This window comes from Chenopodium album, chromosome 4 (assembly GCF_948465745.1).
Source record: "Chenopodium album chromosome 4, dcCheAlbu1.1, whole genome shotgun sequence".
Taxonomy (NCBI): domain Eukaryota; kingdom Viridiplantae; phylum Streptophyta; class Magnoliopsida; order Caryophyllales; family Amaranthaceae; genus Chenopodium; species Chenopodium album.
Window position 1 is genome coordinate 54756728 of NC_137837.1, and position 17119 is coordinate 54773846.

General features: G+C 40.6%; 1 long non-coding RNA gene and 2 other non-coding genes across 4 annotated transcripts; all 3 read left to right on the forward strand.

The window, feature by feature from the left end:
- Positions 1 to 1590: 1590 nt before the first annotated feature.
- LOC145629543 (small nucleolar RNA R71) lies at positions 1591 to 1698 on the forward strand. Its single transcript, XR_014111709.1, has one exon. It is a non-coding gene; the product is annotated as a small nucleolar RNA R71 (small nucleolar RNA).
- Positions 1699 to 4831: 3133 nt separating this feature from the next.
- LOC145627010 (uncharacterized) lies at positions 4832 to 7740 on the forward strand. Of its 2 annotated transcripts, none has more exons than XR_014111259.1 (3): positions 4832 to 5092; positions 5217 to 7068; positions 7460 to 7740. It is a non-coding gene; the product is annotated as an uncharacterized LOC145627010 (long non-coding RNA). The 2 variants fall into 2 exon arrangements; XR_014111260.1 differs by having other exon boundaries at positions 5217 to 5402; positions 5657 to 7740.
- An 8323-nt stretch (positions 7741 to 16063) lies between these two features.
- LOC145629852 (small nucleolar RNA R71) lies at positions 16064 to 16171 on the forward strand. The gene has a single exon (XR_014111980.1). It is a non-coding gene; the product is annotated as a small nucleolar RNA R71 (small nucleolar RNA).
- Positions 16172 to 17119: the final 948 nt, after the last annotated feature.

A 17119-nucleotide genomic window follows, 5' to 3' on the forward strand; every position in this document is an offset into this window, starting at 1 on the left:
TTCACGTCCCAAAATCAAAGGAGTGTTAACATCTTCCTCCATATCCATCACTACAAAATCACAAGGCACGTAGATGTGTCCCACTTGAATTGGAACATCCTCAAGCTCTCCACAAGGTAATTTCACCGATCGATCGACCAATTGAATTGTCTTCCTTGTAGGGATCATCTCAATACTGAATTTTTGTGCAATGGATAGAGGGATTTAAATAACACTTGCTCCAAGATCGGCTAAGGCGCCCCTAGCTTCCATGTTCCCAATTTTCACCGACAAAGTGAAACTTCCCGGGTCTTTTTCTAGCTTAGGCATCTTATGTTGGACAAGAGCACTCACTTGATGTGGAAGGGTGATAAGCTCATCATTGAGCTTCCTCTTGTTGGTGAGAATATCTTTGAGGAACTTGGAATAAGATGGCATTTGTGTCACAACTTCAAGAAAAGGGAGGTTGATATGCAAATTCTTCATGACACTAAGAAATTTTGTGAATTTGTCATTCAACTTCCTCTCCGCAAGCCGACCGGGAAAAGGAACCGGTCCATCAAGATTCCTAGCCTCACTAGGAATTGAAGTTGTCTTCTCATTGTCTATCTTCTTCTTCTCCAAACCTCCTTTTATCTCATCACCTTTTTCTTTCTCACCTCCCTTGTTTTCATTCACACTCTCCTCTCCTCCCTTATTTCCCTCACTATCCCCTTCATTTGGTCCTTCATAGGAAGTCCCCGACCTCAATGTGATCGCCTTGCATGTATCGGGTTTTGGATTGTGAGATGGGTTAGGTTGTGGTTGTCCGGGTAGAGTGGATGGTGAATTGAAAGGAGTTCTCTCGGCCAATTGAGCTAGTTGTGAATCAACCATCTTGTTGTGGGCTCTTATCTCTTGAATTTGTTGCCCAAAAGATTGCATTTGCGCATGCATGGCTTGGAGGAGTTGAGTTTGAGTTAGCTCCGCTTGAGGTGCTTGTTCTTGATGGTTTCATTGAGGTGCTTTGGTTTGATAGTTGTATTGGTTGTTCCTTGGATAGCTTCCTCTTAGGTTTTGGGGTTGAGATGGAGGTGGATTTTGATATTGAGGATTGGAGTTATAGGAAGGTTGAGCTTGTTGGTTCCATTGTTGAGGTTGAGGTACAAACCCGGGCGGTGGTTGTCTCCAAGCTACTCCACCGCCGCTTCCTTTAAATCCCTCTTGCCTTGTGTTGTATGCCGCTACATGTTCGGGGCTTAAACCTCCACAATAGGATGTATCATGGTTCGTTCCTCCACAATTTTGACAAGAGAAAGAGTTAACTTGAGAAGAGCTTACTCCACCACTTGAGCTTGCATTCACACTCATGTTCAATTTGGAAAGCCCTTTTGTTAGTTGATCAATTTGATGTTGTAATTGATCAACTTTCTCCAATTCGTAAATACCACCTATCTTTGGAGTGTTTCTTCTTTGGCCCCCCCAAGAGTAATTCTTTGCTACCTCTTCTATTGTGGCTTCAACTTGATTTTGAGGGATCTTGATTAATTGACCACCCGCCCCTGCATCCAAATTAGCTCTTGACATGGGCTCCGATCCGTCGTAGAAAAACCGCATGAGCAACCCTTGATTGTACTCATGGTGGGGACATGCTTGCACCAACTCTTTGAATCTCTCCCATGCTTCACCAAGACATTCATCGGCCTCTTGCTCAAATGATGCAATTTTCCTTCTCATTCCGGCGGTCTTCTCTTCGGAGATAAAGCGCTTCAAGAACACCTTTACAACCTCCCTCCATGTTGTGAGAGAGTTAGGCTTTACTTTCTTTATCCATTTCTTTTCTCCTCCTGTGAGAGATTGCCGAAAAATGTGTATACGAATGTAGTCTTGACTCGCTTATTTGGTTTTCATCATTGCGCACAATTCAAGGAATCGATCCAAATGTTCAATAGGGTCCTGACTTGCACTTCCGGAAAATTGCTCCGATTGGACCATTCGAGTATATTGTGGATGGATTGAGAAGTTGGTTTCCGTGACGGGTAGCAAAATCCCTCCCGTGAGCTCATAATCCTCCGGATTTCCAAACTCACGAAACAAGACATAATTCTCTTGTTAAGCCATTGATTCGCGTGGTGAACTTGAAGAGTAAGTATCACTCTCACTATCAACTATATCACCAAAACCTCTTCCCTCGTCTTGATAAAGCCTACGGACTTGTCTCAAGGTTCGGTTGATTTCGTGGTCAATTTGATGTGAGGGTGCTCCTTGAGACCTCCTAAGAATTAACCAAAGCTAAGCAAACAATTAGCAATGACAAGGATGATAAAACAAAAAAAAACTAAAAGAAAAGAAAGCAAAATGACTCTAACAAAAGCAATAATATTCGATAAACAAGCCGCTTCCCCGGCAACGGCGCCTAAATTTGATCGGGATAGGATAGGTCGTTAAGCTACCACCCTAATCAAATTAATCATTTATAAAGCCTAAACCTACACTAAGCTAGTTAGTGGCAAGTAAAGGGTGGAACCACTAGGGAAGCACGCTAATTCAACATCAAATATCACTAATGTAAGAGTGAAAAGGGGATTGTTTTGTTGGTTTTGTTGAATAGAAAACTAAAACTACAAGTAAGCAAGAAAATGGTGATTAAAATCAATAGAAAATGACGCTAGGGATTCAGGGGTTTCAAACATGCATTAGAAAGAGGGGAACAATGATAGTTATCATGATGAACATGCCAAATAACACAAGATTCTACCTAAACAATTCATTCTCGTGCAATAGTCTAGGCAAATAAATGAAAGAAGTCTATGCTAATTAGGATCATTCTCATGCATCCTATTAGACACAAGCAAATCAAGAGAATAAAGAAGCACAATACATGAAACTCCATTTTAACAACTCATTCTCATGCAATCATTAAAATAGAGGTGATCTTAATCTAGTTCAAATCATTTTCATGCATTTTCATGAATTGATTTCATTCTCTGCCCTAGCCCCAACCAAGACGGTCCGCGTTCTCTCCACTAGCTTCAATTCATCCCCTAACTAGCTCCTCATGGTTCCTCGAGGGATTTGAAAAAATAAAGTTTAATGTGGAGTCATAAGGTCATCTCGACATCTCAACTATGCATACTCTCTCCATAGGGTTGAAATCTATCTCCCTCCACTGTTCTTTGACCACGCCCCTATAGAATCCAAGGGCCTTAAGTAGGGTTGTAATGTCATGGCTAAGGGTTATGGTTGGGAAACAATTTGAAAACTTTGGTGGCAATTCCTAAGTGAAGCATAAGAGTGGCCATCTCTCAAGAACATCCTAAGAATTGAACCTATTCTTCAAACTCACAACATTTCAAAACAAACCCACCACATTACTTCAATCTTTTTTTTTTCCTTTTTTTTTTTTTTTTTTTTTTTTTTTTGCTTGGTTTTCATGAGTTTCAAGCCCTTTCAACTTTCTTGCCAAGCCTTTTTGTGCACTCTTTTCATGAATAGCCTTTCAAAACCTTATTTGAATCAAATTACACAACTTTCTTGCTCAATTTCAACGTTATCAAACTCGAACCTCACAAGTTAATGCTTCACTAACTACAAGGGTTGGTAGAACATAGGCCGATAGGTTTGTAATATGGCTAAGTTAAGAAAGGGTAAATAAGGCTCAAATTGGTTAGCAAGAGGGTGAATGTAAAAATAAAAACCAAATTTGTAACAAAACACAAAGAAAACATAGAAAAATGAGAAGAAATTCCCTCTTCCTCCTCTAGAGTTACATGGTCACGATCTTGGGAGCTATACGCCAACACAAAGATAAAGACATGCATAGTTGAGGATCCTAAGTGCCGCTCACAAGAATGATGAAGGCTAGAACAAATGACGCTCACACGGGATAAAAAAATAGCAAATACTAACCAAGGGAATCCTATCCACCATAGAGAGCAACACCATCTTACCACTTTCCCGTGAACTAGGGGTTCAAACGTCCTCAAAAGTTCTAAACCAGGCTACCTTAGTTTACAATGTGTTTAACTCAACCCAAAGCATTCTCAAACCGTACAAACCCTCATCAATTAGGAAGATAAGCATTCAAAGACACATCGAGGCAAACCAATCCAAAAGAGTGAGCAAATTACACATCAAAAATCATTTCAAATTGTCATAGTTATGCTTTTAACAAAAAAAGGGAAAAACAAAACAAAAGAAAGAGGAAGAAATAAAAAAGGTTCACATACGAGGCATATAATTCAATTAAATCCCAATCGTCATACAAGTGATCGTTCGATAACAACATCAACGATCCCAGGTTCCATAGAACCAAAATCAAACATCCTCGAACCATTCAACTTCTTCCTAAGCTAAACCTAAGCTAAACACCCAAGGAAAAAGAAAATAAAAGAGAGGAAAGGTATCACCAAATGCCGCTTGAAATGAAGACAAGATAAATTATACAATCTCACCGAGGGGGGATCAAATTTCCCTTTGACTTCCTTTATCTCCATTTCCAAGCTTCAAAGTTAAGCCAAAATGAAAGAAACGACTGAGATGAAACAAAAATAAAATAAAAAGTTAAAAATCAAAGAAAGAAACTAAGAATTTAAACAAAAAGAAGAAATAGAAATAAAATAAAATAAACTAAAAGAAATTTGGATTAAGGGAAGTTTGGACTATCGCACTAGTAGAGAAATACAAATGCGCACCGAGTTATTGGCACCGGTTTTTAAGAACCGGTGGGAAAAAAATTAGGCGGAATTCAGTATAATAGAAATGGCACCGATTCAAACTAAACCGGTGCCATATTAATAAAATGGCACCGGTTTGAACCGGTGGGAATTTACTGTTCAAAAAAAACCCAGCCCTCTTATTTCTCCCTCTTTCCCCTCTTCTTTCTTTCTCTCTCCTTCGCTCTCTTTCTCTCTCTCTCTCTCCTAAACTGAATCTCTCTCGTATCTCTCAGCTCCGCCGTGCCACCGTCCATTCCACCCCGCGGCGCCATCTATATCTCTCCTTTATCCTAAACTGGATCGCTCTCCTTTTCTCTTTTTGATTTCACCATACACGGCAGCGCGTTTTCTTCACTGGCGGCGATGGTAACGGGTATAACTCTTCTCGAGTCCTTTGCTTCTGATGTTGGTTATTGGTATGTTTATACTTTCCTTTTTTATTGTTAATTTGATTTATTTTTCAATTTCTAGGGTTTTTGTTGTTTGTAAATGTTAGATTAATTTGCTTAGTGATGGAAATTTGGTTGCATGGATGTATAGGTTTGCATGATTGTATTCTGTATAATGTTGGAGGTGATTACTGTGCAAGATTTGGCTGCTCAGATTGATGTCAAATTGAAGCGCAAAACGATTTTTATCGAAGGAGTCCCTCACTGTTTGATCTGTTAAAATTAAAGCACTGAACCTGCTACTAGTGTTGATTCTCCCAATGGCCTTATCTCTCCAGTAAGTTTTTATATCATTTCTATTTATTTGTCCAGTTTAATTGATTAATTCATTGTGATATTTGAATTCATATTTGACAAGAATATCGCATTTAATGAATGATAGTTAAGTGTCTTTAATTAGAGGAATTGATGTTATTGTTTTGAATATAATGCATTGTTTTTTGCTACGAGATTTTTTACGAGATGAGTGATTTGTTACGAGTTTTGGATGGTTTGGTTGCATCATTGAACTAATTGGCACTTTATTTATAGGGTCCATTTGTGCTGCAATCTGTTGATTTACTTTTGGATTAACCCAAATCTAATGCTTGGAGAAAAACTAAAATTATTTGTACAATTGGTCCTTCGACGAGTAGTCGTGAAATGATATGGAAACTAGCTGATGAAGGAATGAATGTGGCGTGACTAAATATGTCACATGGTGACCATGCTTCACATTAGAAAACCATTGATTTGGTTAGAGAATACAATGCTCACTTTGATGACAAGTTTATTTCTATAATGTTGGATACTAAGGTAATATACAATGCTCTTTATTTACTCATTAACCCGTTTCAATGCCAAATATTCGTTAGTTTTATTATTTATGCTCTTGTTTCTTGCCTGATTTTTGCTCTAATGAACTTCTGCTGTGAGGAATTCTAGCTGAACTTTTTTAATTTGAGACCTTTAGAGTTTGCATAATCTTCATGCTCTTCTATAATTTTCATGCTCTCTTTTTGCTTAGATATGAAAGAGTACTTGCATGGTTAGATCACTTATATCTAATTATATAGGCTCCCCACTATAGACTGTTTTTTATGGTAAGCTTCGAGACTTAAAAAAAATGAGTTCATATCTTTTTCTATTCTTTAGTTATGTGCTAACTTATTCATGCTTATTACATCTATATATGCATAGCTTTGATACCAAGTTGTGGAAAGGCCAAAGGGTTATATTTGGTCTCAAATAACGTCTTTATCACTGTATATCTCAGACATTCAGTATACTAGAACATGGAGTTTTGTTCCTTTAATTAAAATATAGAGATAAAAGGGATAATGAAACTGATAAGTTTGGCAATAATGTTCTGAACAGATTCATTCATGCTCAACTATGGAGTAGTATAACAAAGGAAAGTATGCATTTGGTGTATCAATGAATTGAAACTTTGTGTCACATTCTTGAGTCCAGTCCGGAGTTTGACACTCATTTCTAAAATAATAAGCATTATAGCTTTAACATTGCTTTATGTACCTGAGTTTGACTAAGTTGGTGTTACACTTGTTTATATCTCCTAAAGGTCCAGTTATGCATGTCTTTGAAACCATTGTACTTGATAGGTCAGGTGTTGTAATACCAGGGTAAAAGCTCTTTTATTTAATCTTTTCTGCTAATATTTACACTAAATGAGCTAGTGTGATAGCTGCAAATTTGTTGGACTATCTGTAAGATGTCATTTTTTTATGACCCAGTTGATAACATGCTTATTAGTCTACTAAATGCCATTGCATTTGTTTGCAATCAAAATATCAGCTGCACCTAATCAATGTTCCAGATCTTTCATGACAAAGCCCATTGACAATATCAGGAAGATACAGTGGGAAGTTTCCTGAAGTTTTCAAAGGGGCATTATTACTGACATGACATGCTATGAGTTGGATCTGAAGGTTTACAAGTCAAAGGTAATGCCTCTTGATAAAGTAAGATGTCATCCCTGTTTTATTTCTCTGGATTTTGAGTCTGTTGGAGGTTTTGCATTGCCATTTTTTGTACATGTCATATGTGTCAATTAGCATTGTGGGATTGTTGGAACCTGGCTAACCATTAATGCCAACTTAGATGATATATTTGTTTGATATTTCATTGAATACTGCTAACCATTAATGCACCTATATTCTTTTCACCTTACATTTGCTAAATTGAAACTAATTGTATTGACTGATAATCATATTGTTTCAATTGAGGCTGTTCTTGTGATTGTGGACCGACACATAAGTCTTGAAAAAGAGATAGCTTATGTCTTGTTCAAAACAAGGGTATATGCCTTATTCTCTGTCTGTGAAACCACTACAGCTTCTGCCTCGTAAGGCTGCTACTACTGCCATGCACCTACTGGCTCGCATCACTGCTGCTGCATGCTTCTATGCTCTTGCTGTTCTTCTGGTCAACGCTACTGCTTCTATGCTCCTGCAGATGCTAGCTGCTGCTATGCTCTACGCCACTGCAGCCAATCTGCTCTAAGCTACTGTTGTAATATTATTAGTCGGTCTGTTACAATATAAAACTATATATTTTTTTTTTTTTAATTAAAATTGTAATGTTACAGCTTTATATTAATAAAAATTATAAGTTTATATATATGTAAGTGTTTATATATCAATTTAAGTCAAAAAAATGCAAAAAATAAATAAAATAAATAAAAAATTATTTTTTTTGGGACATAAAGGGCACCGGTTCTGAATTGAACCGGTGCTAAAAACTGTATTATTGGCACCGGTTCTGAAGCGGTGGCAAAAACTCTCACTTTTGGCATCCCTCACATGAACACCGGTTCAAAACCGGTGCTATAGGGGGGTTTTGAACCGGTGCTCTTTTACATTTTTCTACTAGTAAAATAGAAATAAAATAAAATAAAATAAAAGAAATTTGGATTAAGGAAAGTTTGGACTATCGGGAGTTTGGATTTTTCCTCATGGGAGCACCATCACCTACACAAACACTTGAAAATTCATTAGCAAAAACTTATCAAAAAAACCCAGGGACATAATCATCACAATAAAGCAGATAAATCAACATCAAGACATGATAAAGCCAACCGAACTATGAGAGCTCTACCACCTACAATGAAATCCCCCCCACACTAGCATGAAGACAAGCCTTCCCCCACACTATAAATAAAAACATCCCTTTGCCTCTTACACACACCCCCCCACACACACACACACTAAAACAATGCACCGTCCGCGGTGCGCCAAATTAAAAACATAGGGAGGGGACAAAGGGGAGAAATAAAGAATAAGGGGGGCTAGTGGCCACTAGGGTCGGCTTCGTCAGCACCTCCATCATCCTCGGTGTCATAAGAGAAATCGTCCGGAGGGATGTCGTGTGGGTCCCAACCACCGGAGTAACCCGGAGGCCAACCATAGTAACCTCGGAAGAGGTCTTGTTTCCATTGAGGCAACGGGTCGAAAGGGGCGGGAAGCTGAAGAGGGGATGGGTGGGTAGGGTCGACATATGGATAGTTGGGGTCACCCCGAAAATCGCTCCCCCCGGGGGCACGATAATCGTACCCGGTTTCCGTCGGGTAGTCTACCTGGGGAACACCGTGGGAGGAGGGCCCTTGCCAAAAAGGGCGAAGTAGGTTGTGATCCCTGCAACCTAGGGACCGACCCTTGTTGGGGTGGCCAATGGGGGTAGTTTACCGGGGGGGGGGGGGGGTGACCTCACCCCTATCCACGGCCGCACCATAAAGTGCTTAGGTTTGCAAAAACATACCCTGCTGGTTCTCCATTATGCTTTGCATGCCTAGTTGCATGCTCATCATTTGTTGCTAAAGGCTACTCATGCCTTGATGATGTTGTTGATGATGTTGTTGTTGCTGCTGCTGTTGCTGTTGTTGCTGTTGTTGTTGTTGCTATAGTTGTTGTTGGCCGACTTTCATATTCCTTAAGCCACCTAGAGCGGTGGGTAGCACACCATTATCTCTCGGAATCTTCCATACATTCCTTGCATTCCGCTCCAACGATGTACGGCTGGGGTATGGCAAGATACAATGGTGCTCTCTGTTTACTATCCAGTCATGAAAATTGTTGGCATCTGAAGTTCCTTGGAGGAACCCCGACCTTTTCATCTGCTGAATGTCGATGAATAGATCTTTGTCGGCCACCACATGAGTGCACGAGGGGAAGAAGCGTTCATATTTGAGCTTCTTCGCAATCCTTGTAATCATCCCACCAAGGGCAATTTCTCCTGTCTTGTGGCCCGACTTGATTGCCTCGCAGCAAAAAACGAACCAATCCCCCATATTGAGCCGCCCTTTCAATTCCTCCCTAGTGGCTACCCACAAAGTAAATAGCTCCTCATGAGAGAGGTTGCTCAAATCCTGCTTGCTAAACACCGCAAACCCCAGAATGCGGTGTAGAATACGGAGCACAGGGTGGATAATATGGTTGGCCACCGAATACCGAGTGTTGAATTCTTCATACTCGATAATTGTTTTCCACCATCTAAATGCGTCGTACTCAGGGAACAAGCTCAACGAAGGGGCAAGGAGGTCCGCCTCGGGGTTCAGATCCAACAAAACGTTAAGATCACTCAGAGTCATAGAATGCCGGTTGTTGAACAATTGAAAGGAAATCTGGAAGTCGTTCCCAAGAGGCTCTTTTTCAAAAGAGGCTAAGAATTCGAAAGTTGGCTCCTTATAAGTTCGGTATTGATGTTTGATGAACTCGCTCATCCCCAAGTTATCAAGGAGCGACCTTATATCTTCGTCAATCCCTAAAGCCCTCATGGAGCGTTGATCATAGTGTCGGGAGGGATTTAACTTTCGGCCGTGAAGGTCGTTGAAGAACGTAGCATGGACCTTGTTCGAAAATCTCAATCTAGGGGGAACATTAGGTCCTTGAGCTTGAGTTTGTTGGGTACTTGGTTCTTCAACCGTTAACCTGGGATCCTTTCTGCTCTTTCTTTTGCTCATTATGTTTAACCAATACAAAGAACCCAACCAAAAGGAGAACTACCTTCGAACTTAACCAACAATTGGAAAACAACAACAACAACTCAAGTCTCAACAATCTGCAAAAGGGTTAGTGCTAACAACTAACCATACAAATATAACGCCCAAGACAACAAGAATCAACAACAAAGCAGTCAATCAAAACACATTATGATAGCAAGCAATTCTCATGAAATTAGTTTCTTTATCAACAATTCAAACACCAAATTTCTCAACTTAGTTTCATGAAAATGGCTTCAAAAACAATAGTATGAACAACAATGTCCCCAAAATCACCAAATTTCACACTAATAACCAACAAATCCCTCACAAAGAAAACCAAAATCACATGTAATTCACTCAAGCTAATTCATGTTTAATAACTAAAAATTTTGCATAAATAATTGAAATTAAGTAATAAAATAGCAAAATTTAGAGTTATACCACCTTGTAGAAGCCTTAACACCACCAAGAGCCTCCAAGAACACCACCTTCAATGAAGCTTGCAAACCATGAAAGTGGGTGAATTTGTGAGTAGAGTGAAAGTTTTTGATGGATTTGAAAGAAAATCAATGGAATTTGTGAAAAATGGGTGAAATTTGAAGGTTAGGGTTTGGGTTTGTGAGGAGAGAGAAGAGAGCATGAAAATGGGGTTTTGAAAATATGAGAATGAAATCGAGAAGAAGAGGGTTAAAAACCTTATTTACCTGCTCTGCGCGCCCGCACAGGAGAGCTGCGCGCCCGCACAGTTGAGCTTCGCGCCTGCACAGAGGTCGCACAAACTCTCTGTCTCGAACCTCAACTTTTCATAAAATCTGTGCGGGTTCTGACAGTGAATGCGCGCCCGCACAGTTACCATGCACGCCCGCACATATGGCGCACATCAAGTCGCGGAAATTTTCTGCCTCGAGCTTCAATTTGAGAGTAAATCTGTGCGGGTTTTGACAGTGCCTGCGCGCCCGCACATGTCACACAGCGCGCCCGCACAGATGGCGCACACAGGGTCGCACAGAGTAGTTTTGATTTATCCTCACATCTTCGAAATAAAAAATCCTTGTTCCTTCATCATTCAAACACCTATTAACCAAAAAGGTAAAAAAAAAATTAATCAAATTCAAATTCAAATTCAAATTCAAAAAGGAGAAAGTGAAATCGGAACATTCTAAAAAAAAATGAGTTAGAAACTCGGGTTGCGTCCCGAGAAGCGCTTCTTTATGAGGTCACTAGCTTGACCATGAGAAAAATCCTTCAAGTGGGAGGCTTGGGATCCAAAGGATCAAGCAATATACATTCGATAATACCAACTTCTTCCTTGCAAAAGTAATGCTTTAGACGATGACCATTAAGCATGAACTTGTTACCATCCGCATCTAACTCAAAGGAGACATAAGGAATAGTCTTTGAAATCACAAAAGGACCCGACCACTTTGACTTGAGTTTACCCGGAAATACGAAGCCTTGAGTTGAAAAGCAAAACCTTGTCTCCAACCTTAAAGTTCTTGTTTTGAATATGTTGGTCATGCCACTTTTTTGTCTTCTCCTTATATAACCTTGAGCTTTCATAAGCATCATCTCTAAGCTCTTCAAGTTCATTCAACAATCTCTTTTCACCGGCCAACGATAAATCCATATTGAGCTCTTTGATGGCCCACCAAGCCTTGTACTCCAACTCAACCGGCAAGTGACAAGACTTTCCATAGACCAACCTTAGGGGGTCGTGTCGATTGGAGTCTTGTACGCCGTCCTTAGAGCCCATAGCGTGTCATCAAGTTTGAGAGACCAATCTTTCCTTGATTTGTTCACCATCCTTTCAAGAAGATTTTTTATTTCACGATTCGAGACCTCCACTTGTCCTTGGGTTTGAGGGTGGTAAGGTAATCCAACCTTGTGATGAACGCCATACCTCTTGAGAAGAGCTTCAAATTGCTTTTTGGCGAAATGGGAGCCTCCACCACTAATCAGCACCCTCGGAATTCCAAACCTAGGAAAGATGATCTTCTTTAGAAGCTTAAGCACAACCATGTGATCATTGGTAGGTGAGGGTATGTCTTCAATCCATTTTGTCACATATCGACCGCTACCAAGATATATAGATTCCCACAAGAAGAAACGAAAGGTCCCATGAAATCTACCCCACAAACATCAAAGGGTTCCACTTCTAGAATGTTTTGTTGGGGCATTTCGTCCCTCTTGGTAATGCCTCCGCTCCTTTGACATCTATCACATTGCGCAACGAATTGGTGGGCGTCTCTATGCATTGTCGGCCACCACAATAAGGATTGAGAGATTTTTGCCACTGTTTTGTCAACACAACCATGTCCTCCACATGGTAGTGAGTGGCAATGCTCAAGAACACCTTGAATTTCATGATCTGGAACACACTTCCGATAAAGGCCATCTTCTCACCTCCTTGAAAAACTTCTTCTTTTGTTGAGAAGAGTACTCTGGGGAAACGACTCCACACGCAAGATAGTTGGCTATATCCGCATACCAAGGGGTAGAAGTTGACACCAAAGCATTGAGAGCCTCGAATCCTATCTCATCATTAATCGGTACATCCTCCTTGTTCTCAAATGGTAGCATAGACAAATGATCCGCTACATAATTCTCCGCTCCCTTCTTATCCCTCATTTCCATGTGAAAGTCTTGGAGAGAGAGAACCCAACGGATCAAGCGAGGCTTTGCTTCTTTCTTGGTCATGAGATACCGCACCGCGATGTGATCCGTGTACACAATAACTTTTGAGCATATAAGATAGGATCGAAACTTATCGAATGCAAACACTACCGCTAACATCTCTTTCTCCGTTGTTGTGTAATTCTTTTGAGCCTCATCTAGAGTCCTACTTGCATAGTAGATGACACATGATTTTCCTTGTTTCTTTTGACCAAGAACGGCACCTACTGCAAAGTCACTAGCATCGCACATTAGCTCAAAAGGCAAGCTCTAATCCGGAGCTTGCACAACGGGAGAAGAAATGAGAGCTTCCTTGAGCTTACGAAACGCCTCAAGGCAAGCCTCATTAAAGTAAAAAACAACCTCTTTTTTGAGTAGTTCGGTCAAGGGTTTGGCGATTGAAGAAAAATCTTTGATAAACCTCCGGTAAAAACCGGCATGCCCAAGAAAAGCCCATACCCCCGTGATGGAAATAGGAGGGGGCAAGTTTTCAATCACCGAAACCCTGGCCGGATCTACTTCAATGCCATTTTTCGAAACCTTATGGCCGAGGACAATGCCCTCCTCAACCACAAAATGGCACTTTTCCCAATTTAAAACCAAACTCGTCTCTTGACACCTTTTCAAAACTTTTTCAAGGTTAAAAAGACAAGTGTCAAAAGACGAGCCACCAACACTAAAATCATCCATGAAAACCTCAATTTCTTTTTCAAGCATCTTAGAGAAAATGGAAGTCATGCATCTTTGAAAAGTAGAGGGAGCATTGCATAATCCGAATGGCATTCTTCGGTATGAAAATGTCCCACATGGACATGTGAAAGTAGTTTTCTCTTGATCACTTGGATGGATAGGGATTTGGAAAAATCCGGAATACCCATCCAAGAAACAAAAGAGAGCATGGTTAGAAATCCTTTCAAGCATTTGGTCCATGAAAGGGAGAGGAAAATGATCTTTCTTGGTGTTTTTGTTCAATCTCCTATAATCAATGCACATTCTCCACCCGGTCACCGTCCGGGTGGAGATTTTCTCTCCCTTTTCATCCTTGATTATGGTCATTCCACCCTTCTTTGGAACCACATGAACCGGGCTAACCCATTTGCTATCGGAGTTAGCATAGATGATGCCCGCCTCACGTAGTTTCAAGATTTCTTTCTTCACAACCTCTTGAAGGTGGGGGTTCAACCTTTTTTAAGGTTCAATGGAGATGGAATGATCATCTTCAAGATGAATACGATGCATGCATAAAGAAGGGCTAATACCTTTAATATCATCAATGCTATACCCTATCACATCCCTATATTTCCTTAAAACATCAAGAAGTTTTTCCAAATTAAGACCATCTAGGGTAGCATTGACAATAATAGGGTATTTTCCCTCCTTATCAAGAAAAGCATATTTCAAAGAAGGGGGAAGGGGTTTGAGTTCTAACTTGGGAGGAGGCTTAGAAATCTCCTCCAATTTCTCCTCCTTGGACTCAAGCTCGACCTCAACTTGTTGTTAAACTTCCTCCTTTGAGGATTCCTCCATTGCCATGACAAATTCTTTAGCCTCTTGAGAGTGGAACTCTTCTTTACATGTAAGGGCTTCAATCATTGGATCTTGAGGCCTCATCACGACCCTCCCCAAGCGATCTAGCTCCTCATTCACAACATCAACTCTATAGCATTTTTCAACCATGGGGGTCTAGAGCAACTTCGAAAATTCAAAGACAATTTTTTCATCGGCCACTTCACAAGTGATGGTGTTGTTCTTGCAATTGATGACCGCCCCCAAAGTTTTAAGAGCTTCACGTCCCAAAATCAAAGGAGTGTTAACATCTTCCTCCAAATCCATCACTACAAAGCCACAAGCCACGTAGATGTGTCCCACTTGAATTGAACAAGAGCAATGGATAGAGGGATTAAACTAAAACTTGCTCCAAGATCGGCTAAGGCGCCCCTAGCTTCCATGTTCCCAATTTTCACCGGCAAAGTGAAACTTCCCGGGTCTTTTTCCTTCTTAGGCATCTTATGTTGGACAAGAGCACTCACTTGATGTGGAAGGGTGATAAGCTCATCATTTAGCTTCCTCTTGTTAGTGAGAATATCTTTGAGGAACTTGGAATAAGATGGCATTTGTGTCACAACTTCAAAAAAAGGGAGGTTGATATGCAAATTCTTTATGACACTAAGAAATTTTGTGAATTTGTCATTCAACTTCCTCTCCGCAAGCCGACCGGGAAAAGGAACCGGTCCATCAAGATTCCTTGCCTCACTAGGAATTGAAGTTGTCTTCTCATTGTCTATCTTCTTCTTCTCCGAACCTCCTTCTATCTCATCACCTTTTTCTTTCTCACCTCCCTTGTTTTCATTCACACTCTCCTCTCCTCCCTTATTTCCGTCACTATCCCCTTCATTTGGTCCTTCATAGGAAGTTCCCAACCTCAATGTGATCGCCTTGCATGTATCGGATTTTGGATTGTGAGATGGGTTAGGTTGTGGTTGTCCGGGTAGAGTGGATGGTGAATTGAAAGGAGTTCTCTTGGCAATTGAGCTAGTTGTGAATCAACCATCTTATTGTGGGCTCTTATCTCTTGCATTTGTTTCCCAGAAGATTGCATTTGCGCATGCATGGCTTGGAGGAGTTGAGTTTGAGTTAGCTCCGCTTGAGGTGCTTGTTCTTGATGGTTTCATTGAGGTGCTTTGGTTTGATAGTTGTATTGGTTGTTCCTTGGATAACTTCCTCTTGGGTTTTGGGGTTGAGATGGAGGTGGATTTTGATATTGAGGATTGGAGTTATAGGAAGGTTTAGCTTGTTGGTTCCATTGTTAAGGTTGAGGTACAAACCCGTGTGGTGGCTGTCTCCAAGATACTCCACCGCCGCTTCCTCTAAATCCCTCTTGCCTTGTGTTGTATGTCGCTACATGTTCGGGGCTTAAACCTCCACAATAGGATGTATCATGGTTCGTTCCTCCACAATTTTGACAAGAGAAAGAGTTAACTTGAGAAGAGCTTGCTCCACCACTTGAGCTTGCATTCACACTCATGTTCAATTTGGAAAGCCCTTTTGTTAGTTAATCAATTTGATGTTGTAATTGATCAACTTTCTCCAATTCGTAAATACTACCTCTCTTTGGAGCATTTCTTCTTCGGCCCCCCCCAAGAGTAATTCTTTGCTACCTCTTCTATTGTGGCTTCAACTTGATTTTGAGGGATCTTGATTAATTGACCACCCGCCCCCGCATCCAAATTGGCTCTTGACATGGGCTCCAATCCGTCGTAGAAAAACCGCATGAGCAACCCTTGATTGTACTCATGGTGGGGACATGGTTGCACCAACTCTTTGAATCTCTCCCATGCTTCACCAAGACATTCATCGGCCTCTTGCTCAAATGATGCAATTTTCCTTCTCATTTCGGCGATCTTCTCTTCGGAGATAAAGCGCTTCAAGAACGCCTTTACAACCTCCCTCTATGTTGTGAGAGAGTTAGGCTTTACTTGCTTTAGCCATTTCTTTGCTCGTCCGGTGAGAGATTGCCGGAAAAGGTGCATACAAATGTAGTCTTGACTCACTTCATTGGTTTGCATCATTGCGCACAATTCAAGGAATCGGTCCAAATGTTCAATAGGGTCCTCACTTGCACTTCCGGAAAATTGCTCCGATTGGACCATTCAAGTATATTGTGGATGGATTGAGAAGTTGGTTTCCGTGACGAATAGCAAAATCCCTCCCGTGAGCTCATAATCCTCCGGATTTCCAAACTCACGAAACAAGACATCATTCTCTTGTCCCGCCATTGATTCGCGTGGTGAACTTTAAGAGTAAGTATCACTCTCACTATCAACTATATCACCAAAATCTCTTCCCTCGTCTTGATAAAGCCTACGGACTTGTCTCAAGGTTCGGTTGATTTCGTGGTCAATTTGATGTGAGGGTGCTCCTTGAGACCTCCTAAGCATTCACCAAAGCTAAGCAAACAATTAGCAATGACAAGGATGATAAAACAAAAAATCCTAAAAGAAAAGAAAGCAAAATGACTCTAACAAAAGCAATAATATTCGCTAAACAAGCCGCTTCCCCGGCAACGGCGCCAAAATTTGATCGGGATAGGATAGGTCGTTAAGCTACCACCCTAATCAAATTAATCATTTATAAAGCCTAAACCAACACTAAGCTAGTTAGTGGCAAGTAAAGGGTGGAACCACTAGGGAAGCACGCTAATTCAACATCAAATATCACTAATGTAAGAGTGAAAAGGGGATTGTTTTGTTGGTTTTGTTGAGTAGAAAACTAAAACTACAAGTAAGCAAGAAAATGGTGATTAAAATCAATAGAAAATGACGCTAGGGACTCGGGGGTTTCAA